The sequence below is a fragment of the Oncorhynchus nerka genome, linkage group LG14, assembly GCF_034236695.1.
Source record: "Oncorhynchus nerka isolate Pitt River linkage group LG14, Oner_Uvic_2.0, whole genome shotgun sequence".
Lineage (NCBI taxonomy): Eukaryota > Metazoa > Chordata > Actinopteri > Salmoniformes > Salmonidae > Oncorhynchus > Oncorhynchus nerka.
In genome coordinates this window covers 24,118,825-24,146,767 of record NC_088409.1, presented here as the reverse complement: position 1 = coordinate 24,146,767, position 27,943 = coordinate 24,118,825, and the positions used below count along the sequence as shown (strand labels likewise).

Here is a 27,943-nt window from a genome sequence, read left to right as displayed (position 1 = left end):
ACAGAGGAAGAAGGAGAGGTGGAGAGAGATGGATAGAGAGTTAAACAGGCCCTTCTACAGAGGAAGAGGGAGAGGTGGAGAGAGATGGAGAGAGAGTTAAATAGGCCCTTCTACAGAGGAAGAGGGAGAGGTGGAGAGAGAGATGGAGAGAGAGATGGAGAGAGAGTTAAATAGGCCCTTCTACAGAGGGAGTCCGAGAGGAAGAGAGAGAGGTGGCGAGAGAGATGGAGAGAGAGGTGGAGAGAGATGGAGAGAGAGGTGGAGAGAGAGATGGAGAGAGAGATGGAAAGGTAGAGAGAGAGTTAAACAGGCCCTTCTACAGAGGAAGAGGGAGAGGTGGAGAGAGAGGTGGAGAGCTGGAGAGAGAGGTGGAGAGAGAGGTGGAGAGAGAGATGGAGAGAGAGGTGGAGAGAGAGATGGAGAGGTGGAGAGAGAGTTAAACATGCCCTTCTACAGAGGGAGTCCGAGAGGAAGAGAGAGGTGGTGAGAGAGATGGAGAGAGAGATGGAGAGGTGGAGACAGAGTTAAACAGGCCCTTCTACAGAGGGAGTCTGAGAGGAAGAGAGAGAGATGGAGAGGTCGAGAGAGATGGAGAGAGAAGTTGAGAGAGAGATGAAGAGAGTGGTGGAGAGAGAGATGGAGAGAGAGGTGGAGAGAGAGTTAAACAGGCCCTCCTACAGAGGAAGAGGGAGAGGTGGAGAGAGGTGGAGAGAGAGATGGAGAGAGAGTTAAACAGGCCCTTCTACAGAGGAAGAGGGAGAGGTGGAGAGAGAGATGGAGAGAGAGTTAAATAGGCCCTTCTACAGAGGGAGTCCGAGAGGAAGAGAGAGAGGTGGAGAGAGAGATGGAGAGAGAGATGGAGAGGTAGAGAGAGAGTTAAACAGGCCCTTCTACAGAGGGAGTCCGAGAGGAAGAGAGAGAGGTGGAGAGGTGGAGAGAGAGGTGGAGAGAGAGATGGAGAGGTGAAGAGAGAGTTAAACAGGCCCTTCTACAGAGGGAGAGGTGGAGAGAGAGGTGGAGAGAGAGATGAGAGAGAGTTAAACATGCCCTTCTACAGAGGGAGTCCGAGAGGAAGAGAGAGAGGTGGAGAAAGAGATGGAGAGGTCGAGAGAGAGATGGAGAGAGAAGTCGAGAGAGAGATGGAGAGAGAGATGGAGAGAGAGGTGGAGAGAGGGAGAGAGAAGTCGAGAGAGAGATGGAGAGAGAGGTGGAGAGAGAGTTAAACAGGCCCTCCTACAGAGGAAGAAGGAGAGGTGGAGAGAGATGGAGAGAGAGTTAAACAGGCCCTTCTACAGAGGAAGAGGGAGAGGTGGAGAGAGAGTTAAATAGGCCCTTCTACAGAGGGAGTCCGAGAGGAAGAGAGAGAGGTGGCGAGAGAGGTGGAGAGAGAGATGGAGAGAGAGGTGGAGAGAGATGGAGAGAGAGATGGAAAGGTAGAGAGAGTTAAACAGGCCCTTCTACAGAGGAAGAGGGAGAGCTGGAGAGAGAGGTGGAGAGAGAGATGGAGAGAGAGGTGGAGAGAGAGATGGAGAGGTGGAGAGAGAGTTAAACATGCCCTTCTACAGAGGGAGTCCGAGAGGAAGAGAGAGAGGTGGTGAGAGAGATGGAGAGGTGGAGACAGAGTTAAACAGGCCCTTCTACAGAGGGAGTCTGAGAGGAAGAGAGAGAGATGGAGAGGTCGAGAGAGATGGAGAGAGAAGTTGAGAGAGAGATGAAGAGAGAGGTGGAGAGAGAGATGGAGAGAGAGATGGAGAGAGAGATGGAGAGAGAGATGGAGAGAGAGGTGGAGAGAGAGGTGGAGAGAGAGTTAAACAGGCCCTCCTACAGAGGAAGAGGGAGAGGTGGAGAGAGAGGTGGAGAGAGAGATGGAGAGAGAGTTAAACAGGCCCTTCTACAGAGGAAGAGGGAGAGGTGGAGAGGTGGAGAGAGAGGTGGAGAGAGAGATGGAGAGGTGGAGAGAGAGTTAAACAGGCCCTTCTACAGAGGGAGAGGTGGAGAGAGAGGTGGAGAGAGAGATGGAGAGAGAGTTAAACATGCCCTTCTACAGAGGGAGTCCGAGAGGAGAGAGAGAGGTGGAGAAAGAGATGGAGAGGTCGAGAGAGAGATGGAGAGAGAAGTCGAGAGAGAGATGGAGAGAGAGATGGAGAGAGAGGTGGAGAGAGGGAGAGAGAAGTCGAGAGAGAGATGGAGAGAGAGGTGGAGAGAGAGTTAAACAGGCCCTCCTACAGAGGAAGAAGGAGAGGTGGAGAGAGAGGTGGAGAGAGATGGAGAGAGAGTTAAACAGGCCCTTCTACAGAGGAAGAGGGAGAGGTGGAGAGAGATGGAGAGAGAGTTAAATAGGCCCTTCTACAGAGGGAGTCCGAGAGGAAGAGAGAGAGGTGGCGAGAGAGGTGGAGAGAGAGATGGAGAGAGAGGTGGAGAGAGATGGAGAGAGAGATGGAAAGGTAGAGAGAGTTAAACAGGCCCTTCTACAGAGGAAGAGGGAGAGCTGGAGAGAGAGGTGGAGAGAGAGGTGGAGAGAGAGATGGAGAGAGAGGTGGAGAGAGAGATGGAGAGGTGGAGAGAGAGTTAAACATGCCCTTCTACAGAGGGAGTCCGAGAGGAAGAGAGAGAGGTGGTGAGAGAGATGGAGAGGTGGAGACAGAGTTAAACAGGCCCTTCTACAGAGGGAGTCTGAGAGGAAGAGAGAGAGATGGAGAGAGAGGTGGAGAGAGAGATGGAGAGAGAGATGGAGAGAGAGATGGAGAGAGAGATGGAGAGAGAGGTGAGAGAGAGATGGAGAGAGAGATGGAGAGAGAGGTGGAGAGAGAGTTAAACAGGCCCTCCTACAGAGGAAGAGGGAGAGGTGGAGAGAGATGGAGAGAGAGTTAAACAGGCCCTTCTACAGAGGAAGAGGGAGAGGTGGAGAGAGAGATGGAGAGAGAGTTAAATAGGCCCTTCTACAGAGGGAGTCCGAGAGGAAGAGAGAGAGGCGGAGAGAGGGAGAGAGAAGTCGAGAGAGAGATGGAGAGAGAGGTGGAGAGAGAGTTAAACAGGCCCTCCTACAGAGGAAGAGGGAGAGGTGGAGAGAGATGGAGAGAGAGTTAAACATGCCCTTCTACAGAGGAAGAGGGAGAGGTGGAGAGAGAGATGGAGAGAGAGATGGAGAGAGAGTTAAATAGGCCCTTCTACAGAGGGAGTCCGAGAGGAAGAGAGAGAGGTGGCGAGAGAGATGGAGAGAGATGGAGAGAGAGGTGGAGAGAGAGATGGAAAGGTAGAGAGAGAGTTAAACAGGCCCTTCTACAGAGGAAGAGGGAGAGGTGGAGAGAGAGGTGGAGAGCTGGAGAGAGAGATGGAGAGAGAGTTAAACATGCCCTTCTACAGAGGGAGTCCGAGAGGAAGAGAGAGAGGTGGTGAGAGAGATGGAGAGGTGGAGACAGAGTTAAACAGGCCCTTCTACAGAGGGAGTCTGAGAGGAAGAGAGAGAGATGGAGAGGTCGAGAGAGATGGAGAGAGAGGTGGAGAGAGAGATGGAGAGAGATGAAGAGAGAGGTGGAGAGAGAGATGGAGAGAGAGGTGGAGAGAGAGTTAAACAGGCCCTCCTACAGAGGAAGAGGGAGAGGTGGAGAGAGAGGTGGAGAGAGAGATGGAGAGAGAGTTAAACAGGCCCTTCTACAGAGGAAGAGGGAGAGGTGGAGAGAGAGATGGAGAGAGAGTTAAATAGGCCCTTCTACAGAGGGAGTCCGAGAGGAAGAGAGAGAGGTGGAGAGAGAGATGGAGAGGTAGAGAGAGAGTTAAACAGGCCCTTCTACAGAGGGAGTCCGAGAGGAAGAGAGAGAGGTGGAGAGGTGGAGAGAGAGATGGAGAGAGAGATGGAGAGGTGGAGAGAGAGTTAAACAGGCCCTTCTACAGAGGGAGAGGTGGAGAGAGAGGTGGAGAGAGATGGAGAGAGAGTTAAACATGCCCTTCTACAGAGAGGGAGTCCGAGAGGAAGAGAGAGAGGTGGAGAAAGAGATGGAGAGGTCGAGAGAGAGATGGAGAGAGAAGTCGAGAGAGAGATGGAGAGAGAGATGGAGAGAGAGGTGGAGAGAGGGAGAGAGAAGTCGAGAGAGAGGTGGAGAGAGAGGTGGAGAGAGAGTTAAACAGGCCCTCCTACAGAGGAAGAAGGAGAGGTGGAGAGAGATGGATAGAGAGTTAAACAGGCCCTTCTACAGAGGAAGAGGGAGAGGTGGAGAGAGATGGAGAGAGAGTTAAATAGGCCCTTCTACAGAGGAAGAGGGAGAGGTGGAGAGAGAGATGGATGGAGAGAGATGGAGAGAGAGTTAAATAGGCCCTTCTACAGAGGGAGTCCGAGAGGAAGAGAGAGAGGTGGCGAGAGAGATGGAGAGAGAGGTGGAGAGAGATGGAGAGAGAGGTGGAGAGAGAGATGGAGAGAGAGATGGAAAGGTAGAGAGAGAGTTAAACAGGCCCTTCTACAGAGGAAGAGGGAGAGGTGGAGAGAGAGGTGGAGAGCTGGAGAGAGAGGTGGAGAGAGAGGTGGAGAGAGAGATGGAGAGAGAGGTGGAGAGAGAGATGGAGAGGTGGAGAGAGAGTTAAACATGCCCTTCTACAGAGGGAGTCCGAGAGGAAGAGAGAGAGGTGGTGAGAGAGATGGAGAGAGAGATGGAGAGGTGGAGACAGAGTTAAACAGGCCCTTCTACAGAGGGAGTCTGAGAGGAAGAGAGAGAGATGGAGAGGTCGAGAGAGATGGAGAGAGAAGTTGAGAGAGAGATGAAGAGAGAGGTGGAGAGAGAGATGGAGAGAGAGGTGGAGAGAGAGTTAAACAGGCCCTCCTACAGAGGAAGAGGGAGAGGTGGAGAGAGAGGTGGAGAGAGAGATGGAGAGAGAGTTAAACAGGCCCTTCTACAGAGGAAGAGGGAGAGGTGGAGAGAGAGATGGAGAGAGAGTTAAATAGGCCCTTCTACAGAGGGAGTCCGAGAGGAAGAGAGAGAGGTGGAGAGAGAGATGGAGAGAGAGATGGAGAGGTAGAGAGAGAGTTAAACAGGCCCTTCTACAGAGGGAGTCCGAGAGGAAGAGAGAGAGGTGGAGAGGTGGAGAGAGAGGTGGAGAGAGAGATGGAGAGGTGAAGAGAGAGTTAAACAGGCCCTTCTACAGAGGGAGAGGTGGAGAGAGAGGTGGAGAGAGAGATGGAGAGAGAGTTAAACATGCCCTTCTACAGAGGGAGTCCGAGAGGAAGAGAGAGAGGTGGAGAAAGAGATGGAGAGGTCGAGAGAGAGATGGAGAGAGAAGTCGAGAGAGAGATGGAGAGAGAGATGGAGAGAGAGGTGGAGAGAGGGAGAGAGAAGTCGAGAGAGAGATGGAGAGAGAGGTGGAGAGAGAGTTAAACAGGCCCTCCTACAGAGGAAGAAGGAGAGGTGGAGAGAGATGGAGAGAGAGTTAAACAGGCCCTTCTACAGAGGAAGAGGGAGAGGTGGAGAGAGAGTTAAATAGGCCCTTCTACAGAGGGAGTCCGAGAGGAAAGAGAGAGAGGTGGCGAGAGAGGTGGAGAGAGAGATGGAGAGAGAGGTGGAGAGAGATGGAGAGAGAGATGGAAAGGTAGAGAGAGTTAAACAGGCCCTTCTACAGAGGAAGAGGGAGAGCTGGAGAGAGAGGTGGAGAGAGAGATGGAGAGAGAGGTGGAGAGAGAGATGGAGAGGTGGAGAGAGAGTTAAACATGCCCTTCTACAGAGGGAGTCCGAGAGGAAGAGAGAGAGGTGGTGAGAGAGATGGAGAGGTGGAGACAGAGTTAAACAGGCCCTTCTACAGAGGGAGTCTGAGAGGAAGAGAGAGAGATGGAGAGGTCGAGAGAGATGGAGAGAGAAGTTGAGAGAGAGATGAAGAGAGAGGTGGAGAGAGAGATGGAGAGAGAGATGGAGAGAGAGATGGAGAGAGAGATGGAGAGAGAGGTGGAGAGAGAGATGGAGAGAGAGATGGAGAGAGAGGTGGAGAGAGAGTTAAACAGGCCCTCCTACAGAGGAAGAGGGAGAGGTGGAGAGAGATGGAGAGAGAGTTAAACAGGCCCTTCTACAGAGGAAGAGGGAGAGGTGGAGAGAGAGATGGAGAGAGAGGTGGAGAGAGAGTTAAACAGGCCCTCCTACAGAGGAAGAGGGAGAGGTGGAGAGAGAGGTGGAGAGAGATGGAGAGAGAGTTAAACAGGCCCTTCTACAGAGGAAGAGGGAGAGGTGGAGAGAGAGGTGGAGAGCTGGAGAGAGAGATGGAGAGAGAGTTAAACATGCCCTTCTACAGAGGGAGTCCGAGAGGAAGAGAGAGAGGTGGTGAGAGAGATGGAGAGGTGGAGACAGAGTTAAACAGGCCCTTCTACAGAGGGAGTCTGAGAGGAAGAGAGAGAGATGGAGAGGTCGAGAGAGATGGAGAGAGAGGTGGAGAGAGAGATGGAGAGAGAAGTTGAGAGAGAGATGAAGAGAGAGGTGGAGAGAGAGATGGAGAGAGAGGTGGAGAGAGAGTTAAACAGGCCCTCCTACAGAGGAAGAGGGAGAGGTGGAGAGAGAGGTGGAGAGAGAGATGGAGAGAGAGTTAAACAGGCCCTTCTACAGAGGAAGAGGGAGAGGTGGAGAGAGAGATGGAGAGAGAGTTAAATAGGCCCTTCTACAGAGGGAGTCCGAGAGGAAGAGAGAGAGGTGGAGAGAGAGATGGAGAGGTAGAGAGAGAGTTAAACAGGCCCTTCTACAGAGGGAGTCCGAGAGGAAGAGAGAGAGGTGGAGAGAGAGGTGGAGAGAGAGATGGAGAGAGAGATGGAGAGGTGGAGAGAGAGTTAAACAGGCCCTTCTACAGAGGGAGAGGTGGAGAGAGAGGTGGAGAGAGAGATGGAGAGAGAGTTAAACATGCCCTTCTACAGAGGGAGTCCGAGAGGAAGAGAGAGAGGTGGAGAAAGAGATGGAGAGGTCGAGAGAGAGATGGAGAGAGAAGTCGAGAGAGAGATGGAGAGAGAGATGGAGAGAGAGGTGGAGAGAGGGAGAGAGAAGTCGAGAGAGAGGTGGAGAGAGAGTTAAACAGGCCCTCCTACAGAGGAAGAAGGAGAGGTGGAGAGAGATGGATAGAGAGTTAAACAGGCCCTTCTACAGAGGAAGAGGGAGAGGTGGAGAGAGATGGAGAGAGAGTTAAATAGGCCCTTCTACAGAGGGAGTCCGAGAGGAAGAGAGAGAGGTGGCGAGAGAGGTGGAGAGAGAGATGGAGAGAGAGGTGGAGAGAGAGGTGGAGAGAGAGATGGAAAGGTAGAGAGAGTTAAACAGGCCCTTCTACAGAGGAAGAGGGAGAGGTGGAGAGAGAGGTGGAGAGCTGGAGAGAGAGGTGGAGAGAGAGATGGAGAGAGAGGTGGAGAGAGAGATGGAGAGGTGGAGAGAGAGTTAAACATGCCCTTCTACAGAGGGAGTCCGAGAGGAAGAGAGAGAGGTGGTGAGAGAGATGGAGAGGTGGAGACAGAGTTAAACAGGCCCTTCTACAGAGGGAGTCTGAGAGGAAGAGAGAGAGATGGAGAGAGATGGAGAGGTCGAGAGAGATGGAGAGAGCGGTGGAGAGAGAAGTTGAGAGAGAGATGAAGAGAGAGGTGGAGAGAGAGATGGAGAGAGAGATGGAGAGAGAGATGGAGAGAGAGATGGAGAGAGAGGTGGAGAGAGAGATGGAGAGAGAGGTGGAGAGAGAGTTAAACAGGCCCTCCTACAGAGGAAGAGGGAGAGGTGGAGAGAGATGGAGAGATAGTTAAACAGGCCCTTCTACAGAGGAAGAGGGAGAGGTGGAGAGAGAGATGGAGAGAGAGATGGAGAGAGAGTTAAATAGGCCCTTCTACAGAGGGAGTCCGAGAGGAAGAGAGAGAGGCGGAGAGAGAGATGGAGAGAGAGGTGGAGAGAGAGATGGAGAGAGAGTTAAACATGCCCTTCTACAGAGGGAGTCCGAGAGGAAGAGAGAGAGGTGGAGAAAGAGATGGAGAGGTCGAGAGAGAGATGGAGAGAGAAGTCGAGAGAGAGATGGAGAGAGGGAGAGAGAAGTCGAGAGAGAGATGGAGAGAGAGGTGGAGAGAGAGTTAAACAGGCCCTCCTACAGAGGAAGAAGGAGAGGTGGAGAGAGAGGTGGAGAGAGATGGAGAGAGAGTTAAACAGGCCCTTCTACAGAGGAAGAGGGAGAGGTGGAGAGAGATGGAGAGAGAGTTAAATAGGCCCTTCTACAGAGGGAGTCCGAGAGGAAGAGAGAGAGGTGGCGAGAGAGGTGGAGAGAGAGATGGAGAGAGAGGTGGAGAGAGAGGTGGAGAGAGATGGAGAGAGAGAGTTAAACAGGCCCTTCTACAGAGGAAGAGGGAGAGGTGGAGAGAGAGGTGGAGAGCTGGAGAGAGAGGTGGAGAGAGAGGTGGAGAGAGAGATGGAGAGAGAGGTGGAGAGAGAGATGGAGAGGTGGAGAGAGAGTTAAACATGCCCTTCTACAGAGGGAGTCCGAGAGGAAGAGAGAGAGGTGGTGAGAGAGATGGAGAGGTGGAGACAGAGTTAAACAGGCCCTTCTACAGAGGGAGTCTGAGAGAGAGATGGAGAGAGAGATGGAGAGGTCGAGAGAGATGGAGAGAGAGGTGGAGAGAGAGATGGAGAGAGATGAAGAGAGAGGTGGAGAGAGAGATGGAGAGAGAGGTGGAGAGAGAGATGGAGAGAGAGTTAAACAGGCCCTCCTACAGAGGAAGAGGGAGAGGTGGAGAGAGATGGAGAGAGAGTTAAACAGGCCCTTCTACAGAGGAAGAGGGAGAGGTGGAGAGAGAGATGGAGAGAGAGTTAAATAGGCCCTTCTACAGAGGGAGTCCGAGAGGAAGAGAGAGAGGCGGAGAGAGAGATGGAGAGAGAGGTGGAGAGAGAGATGGAGAGGTAGAGAGAGAGTTAAACAGGCCCTTCTACAGAGGGAGTCCGAGAGGAAGAGAGAGAGGTGGAGAGAGAGATGGAGAGAGAGATGGAGAGGTGGAGAGAGAGTTAAACAGGCCCTTCTACAGAGGGAGAGGTGGAGAGAGAGGTGGAGAGAGAGATGGAGAGAGAGTTAAACATGCCCTTCTACAGAGGGAGTCCGAGAGGAAGAGAGAGAGGTGGTGAGAGAGATGGAGAGAGAGATGGAGAGAGAGATGTGGAGAGAGAGATGGAGAGCGGTGGAGAGAGAGATGGAGAGAGAGTTAAACAGGCCCTTCTACAGAGGGAGTCCGAGAGCAAGAGAGAGAGATGGAGAGAGAGGTCGAGAGAGAGATGGAGAGAGAAGTTCGAGAGAGAGATGGAGAGAGAGATGAAGAGAGAGGTGGAGAGAGAGTTAAACAGGCCCTCCTACAGAGGAAGAGGGAGAGGTGGAGAGAGAGGTGGAGAGAGATGGAGAGAGAGTTAAACAGGCCCTTCTACAGAGGGAGAGGTGGAGAGAGAGGTGGAGAGAGAGATGGAGAGAGAGTTAAACATGCCCTTCTACAGAGGGAGTCCGAGAGGAAGAGAGAGAGGTGGAGAAAGAGATGGAGAGGTCGAGAGAGAGATGGAGAGAGAAGTCGAGAGAGAGATGGAGAGAGAGGTGGAGAGAGGGAGAGAGAAGTCGAGAGAGAGGTGGAGAGAGAGGTGGAGAGAGAGTTAAACAGGCCCTCCTACAGAGGAAGAAGGAGAGGTGGAGAGAGATGGATAGAGAGTTAAACAGGCCCTTCTACAGAGGAAGAGGGAGAGGTGGAGAGAGATGGAGAGAGAGTTAAATAGGCCCTTCTACAGAGGGAGTCCGAGAGGAAGAGAGAGAGGTGGCGAGAGAGGTGGAGAGAGAGATGGAGAGAGGTGGGAGAGAGGTGGAGAGAGAGATGGAAAGGTAGAGAGAGTTAAACAGGCCCTTCTACAGAGGAAGAGGGAGAGGTGGAGAGAGAGGTGGAGAGCTGGAGAGAGAGGTGGAGAGAGAGATGGAGAGAGAGGTGGAGAGAGAGATGGAGAGGTGGAGAGAGAGTTAAACATGCCCTTCTACAGAGGGAGTCCGAGAGGAAGAGAGAGAGGTGGTGAGAGAGATGGAGAGGTGGAGACAGAGTTAAACAGGCCCTTCTACAGAGGGAGTCTGAGAGGAAGAGAGAGAGATGGAGAGAGATGGAGAGGTCGAGAGAGATGGAGAGAGAGGTGGAGAGAGAAGTTGAGAGAGAGATGAAGAGAGAGGTGGAGAGAGAGATGGAGAGAGAGATGGAGAGAGAGATGGAGAGAGAGGTGGAGAGAGAGATGGAGAGAGAGGTGGAGAGAGAGTTAAACAGGCCCTCCTACAGAGGAAGAGGGAGAGGTGGAGAGAGATGGAGAGATAGTTAAACAGGCCCTTCTACAGAGGAAGAGGGAGAGGTGGAGAGAGAGATGGAGAGAGAGATGGAGAGAGAGTTAAATAGGCCCTTCTACAGAGGGAGTCCGAGAGGAAGAGAGAGAGGCGGAGAGAGAGATGGAGAGAGAGGTGGAGAGAGAGATGGAGAGAGAGTTAAACATGCCCTTCTACAGAGGGAGTCCGAGAGGAAGAGAGAGAGGTGGAGAAAGAGATGGAGAGGTCGAGAGAGAGATGGAGAGAGAAGTCGAGAGAGAGATGGAGAGAGGGAGAGAGAAGTCGAGAGAGAGATGGAGAGAGAGGTGGAGAGAGAGTTAAACAGGCCCTCCTACAGAGGAAGAAGGAGAGGTGGAGAGAGAGGTGGAGAGAGATGGAGAGAGAGTTAAACAGGCCCTTCTACAGAGGAAGAGGGAGAGGTGGAGAGAGATGGAGAGAGAGTTAAATAGGCCCTTCTACAGAGGGAGTCCGAGAGGAAGAGAGAGAGGTGGCGAGAGAGGTGGAGAGAGAGATGGAGAGAGAGGTGGAGAGAGAGGTGGAGAGAGATGGAGAGAGAGAGTTAAACAGGCCCTTCTACAGAGGAAGAGGGAGAGGTGGAGAGAGAGGTGGAGAGCTGGAGAGAGAGGTGGAGAGAGAGATGGAGAGAGAGGTGGAGAGAGAGATGGAGAGGTGGAGAGAGAGTTAAATAGGCCCTTCTACAGAGGGAGTCCGAGAGGAAGAGAGAGAGGTGGCGAGAGAGGTGGAGAGAGAGATGGAGAGAGAGGTGGAGAGAGAGATGGAGAGGTGGAGAGAGAGTTAAATAGGCCCTTCTACAGAGGGAGTCCGAGAGGAAGAGAGAGAGGTGGTGAGAGAGATGGAGAGGTGGAGACAGAGTTAAACAGGCCCTTCTACAGAGGGAGTCTGAGAGAGAGATGGAGAGGTCGAGAGAGATGGAGAGAGAGGTGGAGAGAGAGATGGAGAGAGATGAAGAGAGAGGTGGAGAGAGAGATGGAGAGAGAGATGGAGAGAGAGGTGGAGAGAGAGATGGAGAGAGAGGTGGAGAGAGAGTTAAACAGGCCCTCCTACAGAGGAAGAGGGAGAGGTGGAGAGAGATGGAGAGAGAGTTAAACAGGCCCTTCTACAGAGGAAGAGGGAGAGGTGGAGAGAGAGATGGAGAGAGAGTTAAATAGGCCCTTCTACAGAGGGAGTCCGAGAGGAAGAGAGAGAGGCGGAGAGAGAGATGGAGAGAGAGGTGGAGAGAGAGATGGAGAGGTAGAGAGAGAGTTAAACAGGCCCTTCTACAGAGGGAGTCCGAGAGGAAGAGAGAGAGGTGGAGAGAGAGATGGAGAGAGAGAGGGAGAGGTGGAGAGAGAGGTGGAGAGAGAGATGGAGAGAGAGTTAAACATGCCCTTCTACAGAGGGAGTCCGAGAGGAAGAGAGAGAGGTGGTGAGAGAGATGGAGAGAGAGATGGAGAGAGAGATGTGGAGAGAGAGATGGAGAGCGGTGGAGAGAGAGATGGAGAGAGAGTTAAACAGGCCCTTCTACAGAGGGAGTCCGAGAGCAAGAGAGAGAGATGGAGAGAGAGGTCGAGAGAGAGATGGAGAGAGAAGTTCGAGAGAGAGATGGAGAGAGAGATGAAGAGAGAGGTGGAGAGAGAGTTAAACAGGCCCTCCTACAGAGGAAGAGGGAGAGGTGGAGAGAGAGGTGGAGAGAGATGGAGAGAGAGATGGAGAGAGAGTTAAACAGGCCCTTCTACAGAGGGAGTCTGAGAGGAAGAGGGAGAGGGAGAAGAAGGTGGAAGGGAGGGAGGGATGAGTGGTACAACACTAGTTAAGGTAATAGCTACAACCTAGGCTAAAACTGTGGCTGTAAAGTGCTGGGTAGAGTTGCTCATTGCTTTTCTACTTCCTGCTGTGTAAAACAGACTACCAACAGGCAAAAAGCTAGAGGAAAATAATAATAGAATAGCTCTAAAATATCTTATCAAGCCAGTGTGTGTTAGCCAATCATGCAATGAAGCATATTTATCTCAGGCTGAGTGTGACTGTGTTTGTGATTGCTTGTGTGTGTGTGTGTGTGTGTGTGAGGCCAATTATATCCTGTTCTGTTAAATGGTCCGGCGGGTGGCACATGGCTTTCTCTGGGGGAAAACACTCAGCCTCAGCTGGCCTAGCAACAGTCACCCCGGCAACGACTGAGGAAACACTGCCGAGACGGGAGTCAGCGAAACACACAGCCGTGTGTGTATGTGTGTGTGTTCATATCTCCATCTATTCCATCAGTAGGATGTTTAAGTTGGGAGATGTTTTATTGTGTTGATAGTCCCTTTTATTCCAACCAGACATGCAGCTTCATGAACCAATAAACTAACACAGAGAGCAAACAACGTCCGACACGAGGATACACACACACTCTGTCTCTCTGTCTACACACACACTCTCTCTCCCTCTGTCTACACACACTCTCTCCCTCTACACACACTCTGTCTACACACACTCTCTCCCTCTACACACACTCTGTCTCTCTGTCTACACACACACACTCTCTCTCCCTCTGTCTACACACACTCTCTCCCTCTACACACACTCTCTCTCTCTGTCTACACACACACTCTCTCTCCCTCTGTCTACACACACTCTCTCTCTGTCTACACACACTCTCTCTCCCTCTGTCTACACACACACTCTCTCTGGCTACACACACAATCAGTCCACTACCCCGTAATCAGTGCACACAAACACAATATCAATAATGTCACACACTGCACACAAGCCCTCCCTTTGTGAGCGGGTCAACAACCCCCCTCAACAACCCCCCACACATGTCTCAGTACCCATGTAACAAACTCACTTGTTGTTCTTGGAGACCCAGCAGTCAGACAGAGAGACAGACAGACACACACTTTTATTTATTTTATTTTACCTTTATTTAACTAGGCAAGTCAGTTAAGAACAAATTCTTATTTTCAATGACTGCCTAGGAACAGTGGGTTAACTGCCTGTTCAGGGGCAGAACGACAGATTTGTACCTTGTCAGCTCGGGGGTTTGAATTTGCAACCTTCCGGTTACTAGTCCAACGCTCTAACCACTAGGCTACCTGCCGTCCCAATGTAACTCACCACCATGTTATTCTTGGAGACCCAGCAGTCCAGGGGGAAGTCCTGCAGCATGGGAACCAGGAACTGTAGACATCCGTCCCAGTGGCACAGCAGCAGCATCATGCCTATCAGGTTGACTATCCTCACCATGGCACTGGCCAGGTCATAGGTCATATGGAAGATCTGGAGGGGGAGAGTTTGACATCACTTTAGTTTATTGACGTCTTGCGAGGGCACCTTTTATGACAGCTGCCTCTTCCCCAATGAAGAGGTAGATCAGCTGCCCCCGTAGCGGCCTCTCTTTCCCCTATACTACGCTGACCTCTCCTTTCCCCCTCTCAGCCTCAGCCTCTGCCTCTCTCCTCACACCTCCCTCTCTCCCTCCTCTCTGGCATGTTCCACTGACTGCCCTCTACCTTCTCTCTGGAGGATGTAGCCAGTGAGTTGTGACAGTGGTAGTAAGTCTCTCTTTCCCTCCCCTCTTTCTCTACCTCCTCTCCCTGTGTTCCCGGTCTCTCACCTCCTCCCACTGGTGGATGTAGCGTATGAGTCGTGACAGGCGTAGCAGGCGTAGCAGGCTGAGGATCTTGGTGAAGCGTACGATGCGGAGGGCCCTGGCCGTCCTGTAAACCTCTGAGTCCAGCCGGGCCTCCAAGTCCACCATCAGGAAGATGTAGTCCACAGGGATGGACGACACAAAGTCCACCGCAAACCAGCTCTTTAGGTAGCGCTGACGGATAGCCCTGTGGTAGCATAGCATAATATAAAAGTCATTTCTATGGTCTCACAGTTAGCTTAGCACTGCATAGAACAACAATTTATATTTATATGGTCTCACAGTTAGCTTAGCATAGCATAGACCAACATGAATTCCTATGGCCCCAGTAGTTATGGTTCTTTAGAAGAAATAACAAACAACTCCATTCATTCACATTCTGGAAGAACACCACACAGGGAAGCATTGCCTCCAGCTCTGTGTCACACACACACACACACACACACTGACTTGGGGTCTAGCAGTATCTCAGTGCTGTCCTCCTTGACGATACCGGTCCTGAAGTTGAGGACCAGGTCAACCAGGAAGAGAGTATCAGAGACCACGTTGAAGATGATCCAGGGAGGAGTGTTCTCATCCTTAAAGAAGGTGATTCCTACTGGCAGGATGATCAGGTTCCCCATCATCAAACACAACATGATCAGATCCCAGTAGAACCTGGGAGAGGAGAGGAGGGGAGGGGAGAGAGGGAGAGAGAGAGGTTTCCTATCATCAGACACAACATGATCAGATCCCAGTAGAACCTGGCAGAGGAGAGGAGGGGAGAGAGGGAGAGAGAGAGGTTTCCTATCATCAGACACAACATGATCAGATCCCAGTAGAACCTGGCAGAGGAGAGGAGGGAAGGGGAGAGAGGGAGAGAGAGAGGTTTCCTATCATCAGACACAACATGATCAGATCCCAGTAGAACCTGGCAGAGGAGAGGAGGGAAGGGGAGAGAGAGAGGTTTCCTATCATCAGACACAACATGATCAGATCCCAGTAGAACCTGGCAGAGGAGAGGAGGGAAGGGGAGAGAGGGAGAGAGAGGTTTCCTATCATCAGACACAACATGATCAGATCCCAGTAGAACCTGGCAGAGGAGAGGAGGGGAGGGGAGAGAGGGGTTCCCTATCACCAATACCAATGACATATCCCAATTGAACTCATTCCTTGTACCATATTTTTCACCAAATATCACACTCCTCTCTTTCTCTTTTCTGTGGGACTCCACTTCTGGGATCATTAATGGAATGATCCAGATGAACTACAACAACTCTCACACACACCCCGTCTCTCAGACAGTCTAGTTCCAGAGCCAGCGGTGGGTTTATAACCGTGATATTGAATAAAAGGATTACTAGAGAAACACTCTGGACAACTGCTGTGGGCGATAATGACGTCATCCTGACCTTGAAATATATAGGTATGAGTTAGAAGAGAACAAATGAATAACATCACTTCCATATCACACTGTGGCGAACACACACACTAGAGGACACCACTATCTAACCCCCTACACACTACTCTAGTCTGGCAGAAGACACCACTATCTCACCCCCCTACACACTGCTCCTCTAGTCTGGCAGAAGACACCACTATCTAACCCCCTACACACTGCTCCTGCTAGTCTGGCAGAAGACACCACTATCTAACCCCCTACACACTGCTCCTCTAGTCTGGCAGAAGACACCACTATCTATCCCCCTACACACTGCTCCTCTAGTCTGGCACAAGACACCACTATCTAACCCCCCTACACACTGCTCCACTAGTCTGGCAGAAGACACCACTATCTCACCCCCTACTCACTGCTCCTCTAGTCTGGCACAAGACACCACTATCTCACCCCCTACACACTGCTCCTCTAGTCTGGCAGAAGACACCACTATCTAACCCCCCTACACACGGCTCCTCTAGTCTGGCAGAAGACACCACTATCTAACCCCCCTACACACTGCTGCTGCTGGTCTGGCAGAAGACACCACTATCTAACCCTCTAACACACTGCTTCTCTAGTCTGGCAGAAGACACCACTATCTAACCCCCCTACACACTGCTCCACTAGTCTGGCAAAAGACACCACTATCTAACCCCCTACACACTGCTCCACTAGTCTGGCAGAAGACACCACTATCTAACCCCTTCCACACTGCTCCACTAGTCTGGTAGAAGACACCACTATCTAACCCCCTACACACTGCTCCACTAGTCTGGCAGAAGACACCACTATCTCACCCCCTACACACTGCTCCTCTAGTCTGGCAGAAGACACCACTATCTAACCCCCTACACACTGCTCCTCTAGTCTGGCAGAAGACACCACTATCTCACTCCCTACACACTGCTCCTCTAGTCTGGCAGAAGACACCACTATCTCACCTCCTACACACTGCTCCTCTAGTCTGGCAGAAGACACCACTATCTATCCCCCTACACACTGCTCCTCTAGTCTGGCACAAGACACCACTATCTAACCCCCCTACACACTGCTCCTCTAGTCTGGCAGAAGACACCACTATCTATCCCCCTACACACTGCTCCTCTAGTCTGGCACAAGACACCACTATCTAACCCCCTACACACTGCTCCGCTAGTCTGGCAGAAGACACCACTATCTAACCCCCCTACACACTGCTCCTCTAGTCTGGCAGAAGAAACCACTATCTAACCCCCAACACACTGCTCCTCTAGTCTGGCAGAAGACACCACTATCTAACCCCCCTACACACTGCTCCACTAGTCTGGCAGAAGACACCACTATCTCACCTCCTACACACTGCTCCTCTAGTCTGGCAGAAGACACCACTATCTATCCCCCTACACAGTCTGGCACAAGCTAACCCCCTACACACTGCTCCTCTAGTCTGGCAGAAGACACAATCTAACACACACTATCTCACCCCCTACACACTGCTCCTCTAGTCTGGCACAAGACACCACTATCTCACCCCCTACACACTGCTCCTCTAGTCTGGCAGAAGACACCACTATCTAACCCCCCTACACACTGCTGCTGCTGGTCTGGCAGAAGACACCACTATCTAACCCCCTACACACTGCTCCACTAGTCTGGCAGAAGACACCACTATCTAACCCCTTCCACACTGCTCCACTAGTCTAGTAGAAGACACCACTATCTAACCCCCTACACACTGCTCCACTAGTCTGGCAGAAGACACCACTATCTCACCCCCTACACACTGCTCCTCTAGTCTGGCAGAAGACACCACTATCTAACCCCCTACACACTGCTCCTCTAGTCTGGCAGAAGACACCACTATCTCACTCCCTACACACTGCTCCTCTAGTCTGGCAGAAGACACCACTATCTCACCTCCTACACACTGCTCCTCTAGTCTGGCAGAAGACACCACTATCTATCCCCCTACACACTGCTCCTCTAGTCTGGCACAAGACACCACTATCTAACCCCCCTACACACTGCTCCACTAGTCTGGCAGAAGACACCACTATCTCACCCCCTACACACTGCTCCTCTAGTCTGGCACAAGACACCACTATCTCACCCCCTACACACTGCTCCTCTAGTCTGGCAGAAGACACCACTATCTAACCCCCCTACACACTGCTCCTCTAGTCTGGCAGAAGACACCACTATCTAACCCCCCTACACACTGCTGCTGCTAGTCTGGCAGAAGACACCACTATCTAACCCCCTACACACTGCTCCACTAGTCTGGCAGAAGACACCACTATCCAACCCCCTACACACTGTTCCACTAGTCTGGCAGAAGACACCACTATCTATCCCTCTACACACTGCTCCTCTAGTCTGGCACAAGACACCACTATCTAACCCCCCTACACACTGCTCCACTAGTCTGGCAGAAGACACCACTATCTCACCTCCTACACACTGCTCCTCTAGTCTGGCAGAAGACACCACTATCTATCCCCCTACACACTGCTCCTCTAGTCTGGCACAAGACACCACTATCTAACCCCCCTACACACTGCTCCACTAGTCTGGCAGAAGACACCACTATCTAACCCCCCTACACACTGCTCCACTAGTCTGGCACAAGACACCACTATCTAACCCCCCTACACACTGCTCCACTAGTCTGGCAGAAGACACCACTATCTAACCCCCCTACACACTGCTCCTCTAGTCTGGCAGAAGACACCACTATCTAACCCCCCTACACACTGCTCCACTAGTCTGGCAGAAGACACCACTATCTAACCCTCTACACACTGCTCCTCTAGTCTGGCAGAAGACACCACTATCTCACCTCCTACACACTGCTCCACTAGTCTGGCAGAAGACACCACTATCTAACCCCCCTACACACTGCTCCTCTAGTCTGGCAGAAGACACCACTATCTAACCCCCTACACACTGCTCCACTAGTCTGGCAGAAGACACCACTATCTCACCTCCTACACACTGCTCCTCTAGTCTGGCAGAAGACACCACTATCTAACCCCCTACACACTGCTCCTCTAGTCTGGCAGAAGACACCACTATCTCACCCCCTACACACTGCTCCTCTAGTCTGGCAGAAGACACCACTATCTATCCCCCTACACACTGCTCCTCTAGTCTGGCACAAGACACCACTATCTAACCCCCCTACACACTGCTCCACTAGTCTGGCAGAAGACACCACTATCTCACCCCCTACACACTGCTCCTCTAGTCTGGCACAAGACACCACTATCTCACCCCCTACACACTGCTCCTCTAGTCTGGCAGAAGACACCACTATCTAACCCCTACACACTGCTCCTCTAGTCTGGCAGAATACACCACTATCTCACTCCCTACACACTGCTCCTCTAGTCTGGCAGAAGACACCACTATCTCACCTCCTACACACTGCTCCTCTAGTCTGGCAGAAGACACCACTATCTATCCCCCTACACACTGCTCCTCTAGTCTGGCACAAGACACCACTATCTAACCCCCTACACACTGCTCCACTAGTCTGGCAGAAGACACCACTATCTCACCCCCTACACACTGCTCCTCTAGTCTGGCACAAGACACCACTATCTCACCCCCTACACACTGCTCCTCTAGTCTGGCAGAAGACACCACTATCTAACCCCTACACACTGCTCCCACTAGTCTGGCAGAAGACACCACTATCTCACCCCTACACACTGCTCCCACTAGTCTGGCAGAAGACACCACTATCTAACCCCCTACACACTGCTCCACTAGTCTGGTAGAAGACACCACTATCTCACCCCCCTACACACTGCTCCACTAGTCTGGCAGAAGACACCACTATCTCACCCCCTACACACTGCTCCTCTAGTCTGGCACAAGACACCACTATCTAACCCCCTACACACTGCTCCTGCTAGTCTGGCAGAAGACACCACTATCTAACCCCCTACACACTGCTCCAATAGTCTGGCAGAAGACACCACTATCTAACCCCCTACACACTGCTCCACTAGTCTGGCAGAAGACACCACTATCTAACCCCCCTACACCCTGCTCCTCAAGTCTGGCAGAAGACACCACTATCTCACTCCCTACACACTGCTCCTCTAGTCTGGCAGAAGACACCACTATCTCACCTCCTACACACTGCTCCTCTAGTCTGGCAGAAGACACCACTATCTATCCCCCTACACACTGCTCCTCTAGTCTGGCACAAGACACCACTATCTAACCCCCCTACACACTGCTCCACTAGTCTGGCAGAAGACACCACTATCTCACCCCCTACACACTGCTCCTCTAGTCTGGCACAAGACACCACTATCTCACCCCTACACACTGCTCCTCTAGTCTGGCAGAAGACACCACTATCTAACCCCTACACACTGCTCCTCTAGTCTGGCAGAAGACACCACTATCTAACCCCCCTACACACTGCTGCTGCTAGTCTGGCAGAAGACACCACTATCTAACCCCCTACACACTGCTCCACTAGTCTGGCAGAAGACACCACTATCCAACCCCCTACACACTGTTCCACTAGTCTGGCAGAAGACACCACTATCTATCCCTCTACACACTGCTCCTCTAGTCTGGCACAAGACACCACTATCTCACCTCCTACACACTGCTCCTCTAGTCTGGCAGAAGACACCACTATCTATCCCTCTACACACTGCTCCTCTAGTCTGGCACAAGACACCACTATCTCACCCCCTACACACTGCTCCTCTAGTCTGGCAGAAGACACCACTATCTATCCCCCTACACACTGCTCCTCTAGTCTGGCACAAGACACCACTATCTAACCCCCCTACACACTGCTCCACTAGTCTGGCAGAAGACACCACTATCTCACCCCCTACACACTGCTCCTCTAGTCTGGCACAAGACACCACTATCTCACCCCCTACACACTGCTCCTCTAGTCTGGCAGAAGACACCACTATCTAACCCCCTACACACTGCTCCTCTAGTCTGGCAGAATACACCACTATCTCACTCCCTACACACTGCTCCTCTAGTCTGGCAGAAGACACCACTATCTCACCTCCTACACACTGCTCCTCTAGTCTGGCAGAAGACACCACTATCTATCCCCCTACACACTGCTCCTCTAGTCTGGCACAAGACACCACTATCTAACCCCCCTACACACTGCTCCACTAGTCTGGCAGAAGACACCACTATCTCACCCCTACACACTGCTCCTCTAGTCTGGCACAAGACACCACTATCTCACCCCTACACACTGCTCCTCTAGTCTGGCAGAAGACACCACTATCTAACCCCCCTACACCCTGCTCCTCAAGTCTGGCAGAAGACACCACTATCTCACTCCCTACACACTGCTCCTCTAGTCTGGCAGAAGACACCACTATCTCACCTCCTACACACTGCTCCTCTAGTCTGGCAGAAGACACCACTATCTATCCCCCTACACACTGCTCCTCTAGTCTGGCACAAGACACCACTATCTAACCCCCTACACACTGCTCCACTAGTCTGGCAGAAGACACCACTATCTCACCCCCTACACACTGCTCCTCTAGTCTGGCACAAGACACCACTATCTCACCCCCTACACACTGCTCCTCTAGTCTGGCAGAAGACACCACTATCTAACCCCCCTACACACTGCTCCTCTAGTCTGGCAGAAGACACCACTATCTAACCCCCCTACACACTGCTGCTGCTAGTCTGGCAGAAGACACCACTATCTAACCCCTACACACTGCTCCACTAGTCTGGCAGAAGACACCACTATCCAACCCCCTACACACTGTTCCACTAGTCTGGCAGAAGACACCACTATCTATCCCTCTACACACTGCTCCTCTAGTCTGGCACAAGACACCACTATCTAACCCCCCTACACACTGCTCCACTAGTCTGGCAGAAGACACCACTATCTCACCTCCTACACACTGCTCCTCTAGTCTGGCAGAAGACACCACTATCTATCCCCCTACACACTGCTCCTCTAGTCTGGCACAAGACACCACTATCTAACCCCCTACACACTGCTCCTCTAGTCTGGCAGAATACACCACTATCTCACTCCCTACACACTGCTCCTCTAGTCTGGCAGAAGACACCACTATCTCACCTCCTACACACTGCTCCTCTAGTCTGGCAGAAGACACCACTATCTATCCCCCTACACACTGCTCCTCTAGTCTGGCACAAGACACCACTATCTAACCCCCCTACACACTGCTCCACTAGTCTGGCAGAAGACACCACTATCTCACCCCCTACACACTGCTCCTCTAGTCTGGCACAAGACACCACTATCTCACCCCCTACACACTGCTCCTCTAGTCTGGCAGAAGACACCACTATCTAACCCCCTACACACTGCTCCCACTAGTCTGGCAGAAGACACCACTATCTCACCCCTACACACTGCTCCCACTAGTCTGGCAGAAGACACCACTATCTAACCCCTACACACTGCTCCACTAGTCTGGTAGAAGACACCACTATCTCACCCCCTACACACTGCTCCACTAGTCTGGCAGAAGACACCACTATCTCACCCCCTACACACTGCTCCTCTAGTCTGGCACAAGACACCACTATCTAACCCCTACACACTGCTCCTGCTAGTCTGGCAGAAGACACCACTATCTAACCCCCTACACACTGCTCCAATAGTCTGGCAGAAGACACCACTATCTAACCCCCTACACACTGCTCCACTAGTCTGGCAGAAGACACCACTATCTAACCCCCCTACACCCTGCTCCTCAAGTCTGGCAGAAGACACCACTATCTCACTCCCTACACACTGCTCCTCTAGTCTGGCAGAAGACACCACTATCTCACCTCCTACACACTGCTCCTCTAGTCTGGTAGAAGACACCACTATCTCACCCCCCTACACACTGCTCCACTAGTCTGGCAGAAGACACCACTATCTCACCCCCTACACACTGCTCCTCTAGTCTGGCACAAGACACCACTATCTAACCCCCTACACACTGCTCCTCTAGTCTGGCAGAAGACACCACTATCTAACCCCCCTACACCCTGCTCCTCTAGTCTGGCAGAAGACACCACTATCTATCCCTCTACACACTGCTCCTCTAGTCTGGCACAAGACACCACTATCTCACCCCCTACACACTGCTCCTCTAGTCTGGCAGAAGACACCACTATCTATCCCCCTACACACTGCTCCTCTAGTCTGGCACAAGACACCACTATCTAACCCCCCTACACACTGCTCCACTAGTCTGGCAGAAGACACCACTATCTCACCCCCTACACACTGCTCCTCTAGTCTGGCACAAGACACCACTATCTCACCCCTACACACTGCTCCTCTAGTCTGGCAGAAGACACCACTATCTAACCCCTACACACTGCTCCTCTAGTCTGGCAGAATACACCACTATCTCACTCCCTACACACTGCTCCTCTAGTCTGGCAGAAGACACCACTATCTCACCTCCTACACACTGCTCCTCTAGTCTGGCAGAAGACACCACTATCTATCCCCTACACACTGCTCCTCTAGTCTGGCACAAGACACCACTATCTAACCCCCCTACACACTGCTCCACTAGTCTGGCAGAAGACACCACTATCTCACCCCCTACACACTGCTCCTCTAGTCTGGCACAAGACACCACTATCTCACCCCCTACACACTGCTCCTCTAGTCTGGCAGAAGACACCACTATCTAACCCCCCTACACCCTGCTCCTCAAGTCTGGCAGAAGACACCACTATCTCACTCCCTACACACTGCTCCTCTAGTCTGGCAGAAGACACCACTATCTCACCTCCTACACACTGCTCCTCTAGTCTGGCAGAAGACACCACTATCTATCCCCCTACACACTGCTCCTCTAGTCTGGCACAAGACACCACTATCTAACCCCCCTACACACTGCTCCACTAGTCTGGCAGAAGACACCACTATCTCACCCCCTACACACTGCTCCTCTAGTCTGGCACAAGACACCACTATCTCACCCCCTACACACTGCTCCTCTAGTCTGGCAGAAGACACCACTATCTAACCCCCTACACACTGCTCCTCTAGTCTGGCAGAAGACACCACTATCTAACCCCCCTACACACTGCTGCTGCTAGTCTGGCAGAAGACACCACTATCTAACCCCCTACACACTGCTCCACTAGTCTGGCAGAAGACACCACTATCCAACCCCCTACACACTGTTCCACTAGTCTGGCAGAAGACACCACTATCTATCCCTCTACACACTGCTCCTCTAGTCTGGCACAAGACACCACTATCTAACCCCCCTACACACTGCTCCACTAGTCTGGCAGAAGACACCACTATCTCACCTCCTACACACTGCTCCTCTAGTCTGGCAGAAGACACCACTATCTATCCCCCTACACACTGCTCCTCTAGTCTGGCACAAGACACCACTATCTAACCCCCTACACACTGCTCCTCTAGTCTGGCAGAATACACCACTATCTCACTCCCTACACACTGCTCCTCTAGTCTGGCAGAAGACACCACTATCTCACCTCCTACACACTGCTCCTCTAGTCTGGCAGAAGACACCACTATCTATCCCCCTACACACTGCTCCTCTAGTCTGGCACAAGACACCACTATCTAACCCCCCTACACACTGCTCCACTAGTCTGGCAGAAGACACCACTATCTCACCCCCTACACACTGCTCCTCTAGTCTGGCACAAGACACCACTATCTCACCCCCTACACACTGCTCCTCTAGTCTGGCAGAAGACACCACTATCTAACCCCCTACACACTGCTCCCACTAGTCTGGCAGAAGACACCACTATCTCACCCCTACACACTGCTCCCACTAGTCTGGCAGAAGACACCACTATCTAACCCCCTACACACTGCTCCACTAGTCTGGTAGAAGACACCACTATCTCACCCCCCTACACACTGCTCCACTAGTCTGGCAGAAGACACCACTATCTCACCCCCTACACACTGCTCCTCTAGTCTGGCACAAGACACCACTATCTAACCCCTACACACTGCTCCTGCTAGTCTGGCAGAAGACACCACTATCTAACCCCTACACACTGCTCCAATAGTCTGGCAGAAGACACCACTATCTAACCCCCTACACACTGCTCCACTAGTCTGGCAGAAGACACCACTATCTAACCCCCCTACACCCTGCTCCTCAAGTCTGGCAGAAGACACCACTATCTCACTCCCTACACACTGCTCCTCTAGTCTGGCAGAAGACACCACTATCTCACCTCCTACACACTGCTCCTCTAGTCTGGTAGAAGACACCACTATCTCACCCCCCTACACACTGCTCCACTAGTCTGGCAGAAGACACCACTATCTCACCCCCTACACACTGCTCCTCTAGTCTGGCACAAGACACCACTATCTAACCCCCTACACACTGCTCCTGCTAGTCTGGCAGAAGACACCACTATCTAACCCCCTACACACTGCTCCACTAGTCTGGCAGAAGACACCACTATCTAACCCCCTACACACTGCTCCACTAGTCTGGCAGAAGACACCACTATCTAACCCCCCTACACCCTGCTCCTCAAGGCTGGCAGAAGACACCACTATCTCACTCCCTACACACTGCTCCTCTAGTCTGGCAGAAGACACCACTATCTCACCTCCTACACACTGCTCCTCTAGTCTGGCAGAAGACACCACTATCTAACCCCCCTACACACTCCTCCTCTAGTCTGGCAGAAAACACCACTATCTAACCCCCTACACACTGCTCCACTAGTCTGGTAGAAGACACTACTATCTAACCCCCCTACACACTGCTCCTCTAGTCTGACATAAGACACCACTATCTCACCCCCTACACACTGCTCCTCTAGTCTGGCACAAGACACCACTATCTAACCCCCTACACACTGCTCCTGCTAGTCTGGCAGAAGACACCACTATCTCACCCCCTACACACTGCTCCTCTAGTCTGGCAGAAGACACCACTATCTCACCCCCTACACACTGCTCCTCTAGTCTGGCACAAGACACCACTATCTAACCCCTACACACTGCTCCTCTAGTCTGGCACAAGACACCACTATCTAACCCCTACACACTGCTCCTGCTAGTCTGGCAGAAGACACCACTATCTCACCCCCTACACACTGCTCCTCTAGTCTGGCAGAAGACACCACTATCTAACCCCCTACACACTGCTCCCACTAGTCTGGCAGAAGACACCACTATCTCACCCCTACACACTGCTCCCACTAGTCTGGCAGAAGACACCACTATCTAACCCCTACACACTGCTCCACTAGTCTGGTAGAAGACACCACTATCTCACCCCCCTACACACTGCTCCACTAGTCTGGCAGAAGACACCACTATCTCACCCCCTACACACTGCTCCTCTAGTCTGGCACAAGACACCACTATCTAACCCCCCTACACACTGCTCCTCTAGTCTGGCAGAAGACACCACTATCTAACCCCCTACACACTGCTCCTCTAGTCTGGCAGAAGACACCACTATCTCACTCCCTACACACTGCTCCTCTAGTCTGGCAGAAGACACCACTATCTCACCTCCTACACACTGCTCCTCTAGTCTGGCAGAAGACACCACTATCTATCCCCCTACACACTGCTCCTCTAGTCTGGCACAAGACACCACTATCTAACCCCCTACACACTGCTCCACTAGTCTGGCAGAAGACACCACTATCTCACCCCCTACACACTGCTCCTCTAGTCTGGCACAAGACACCACTATCTAACCCCCTACACACTGCTCCTGCTAGTCTGGCAGAAGACACCACTATCTAACCCCTACACACTGCTCCACTAGTCTGGCAGAAGACACCACTATCTAACCCCTACACACTGCTCCACTAGTCTGGCAGAAGACACCACTATCTAACCCCCTACACCCTGCTCCTCAAGGCTGGCAGAAGACACCACTATCTCACTCCCTACACACTGCTCCTCTAGTCTGGCAGAAGACACCACTATCTCACCTCCTACACACTGCTCCTCTAGTCTGGCAGAAGACACCACTATCTAACCCCCCTACACACTCCTCCTCTAGTCTGGCAGAAAACACCACTATCTAACCCCTACACACTGCTCCACTAGTCTGGTAGAAGACACTACTATCTAACCCCCCTACACACTGCTCCTCTAGTCTGACATAAGACACCACTATCTCACCCCCTACACACTGCTCCTCTAGTCTGGCACAAGACACCACTATCTAACCCCCTACACACTGCTCCTGCTAGTCTGGCAGAAGACACCACTATCTCACCCCCTACACACTGCTCCTCTAGTCTGGCAGAAGACACCACTATCTCACCCCCTACACACTGCTCCTCTAGTCTGGCACAAGACACCACTATCTAACCCCCTACACACTGCTCCTCTAGTCTGGCACAAGACACCACTATCTAACCCCCTACACACTGCTCCTGCTAGTCTGGCAGAAGACACCACTATCTCACCCCCTACACACTGCTCCTCTAGTCTGGCAGAAGACACCACTATCTAACCCCCTACACACTGCTCCCACTAGTCTGGCAGAAGACACCACTATCTCACCCCTACACACTGCTCCCACTAGTCTGGCAGAAGACACCACTATCTAACCCCCTACACACTGCTCCACTAGTCTGGTAGAAGACACCACTATCTCACCCCCCTACACACTGCTCCACTAGTCTGGCAGAAGACACCACTATCTCACCCCCTACACACTGCTCCTCTAGTCTGGCACAAGACACCACTATCTAACCCCCCTACACACTGCTCCTCTAGTCTGGCAGAAGACACCACTATCTAACCCCCTACACACTGCTCCTCTAGTCTGGCAGAAGACACCACTATCTCACTCCCTACACACTGCTCCTCTAGTCTGGCAGAAGACACCACTATCTCACCTCCTACACACTGCTCCTCTAGTCTGGCAGAAGACACCACTATCTATCCCCTACACACTGCTCCTCTAGTCTGGCACAAGACACCACTATCTAACCCCCCTACACACTGCTCCACTAGTCTGGCAGAAGACACCACTATCTCACCCCCTACACACTGCTCCTCTTGTCTGGCACAAGACACCACTATCTCACCCCCTACACACTGCTCCTCTAGTCTGGCAGAAGACACCACTATCTAACCCCCCTACACACTGCTCCTCTAGTCTGGCAGAAGACACCACTATCTAACCCCCTACACACTGCTCCCACTAGTCTGGCAGAAGACACCACTATCTCACCCCTACACACTGCTCCCACTAGTCTGGCAGAAGACACCACTATCTAACCCCCTACACACTGCTCCACTAGTCTGGTAGAAGACACCACTATCTCACCCCCCTACACACTGCTCCACTAGTCTGGCAGAAGACACCACTATCTCACCCCCTACACACTGCTCCTCTAGTCTGGCAGAAGACACCACTATCTAACCCCCTACACACTGCTCCACTAGTCTGGTAGAAGACACCACTATCTAACCCCCCTACACACTGCTCCTCTAGTCTGACATAAGACACCACTATCTCACCCCCTACACACTGCTCCTCTAGTCTGGCACAAGACACCACTATCTAACCCCCTACACACTGCTCCTGCTAGTCTGGCAGAAG

General features: G+C 52.1%; 1 pseudogene; it reads right to left on the bottom strand.

Moving 5' to 3' along the window:
• LOC115122987 (potassium/sodium hyperpolarization-activated cyclic nucleotide-gated channel 1-like) overlaps nt 1-27,943 on the bottom strand; it is a 75,684-nt pseudogene that overhangs the window by 16,127 nt on the left and 31,614 nt on the right.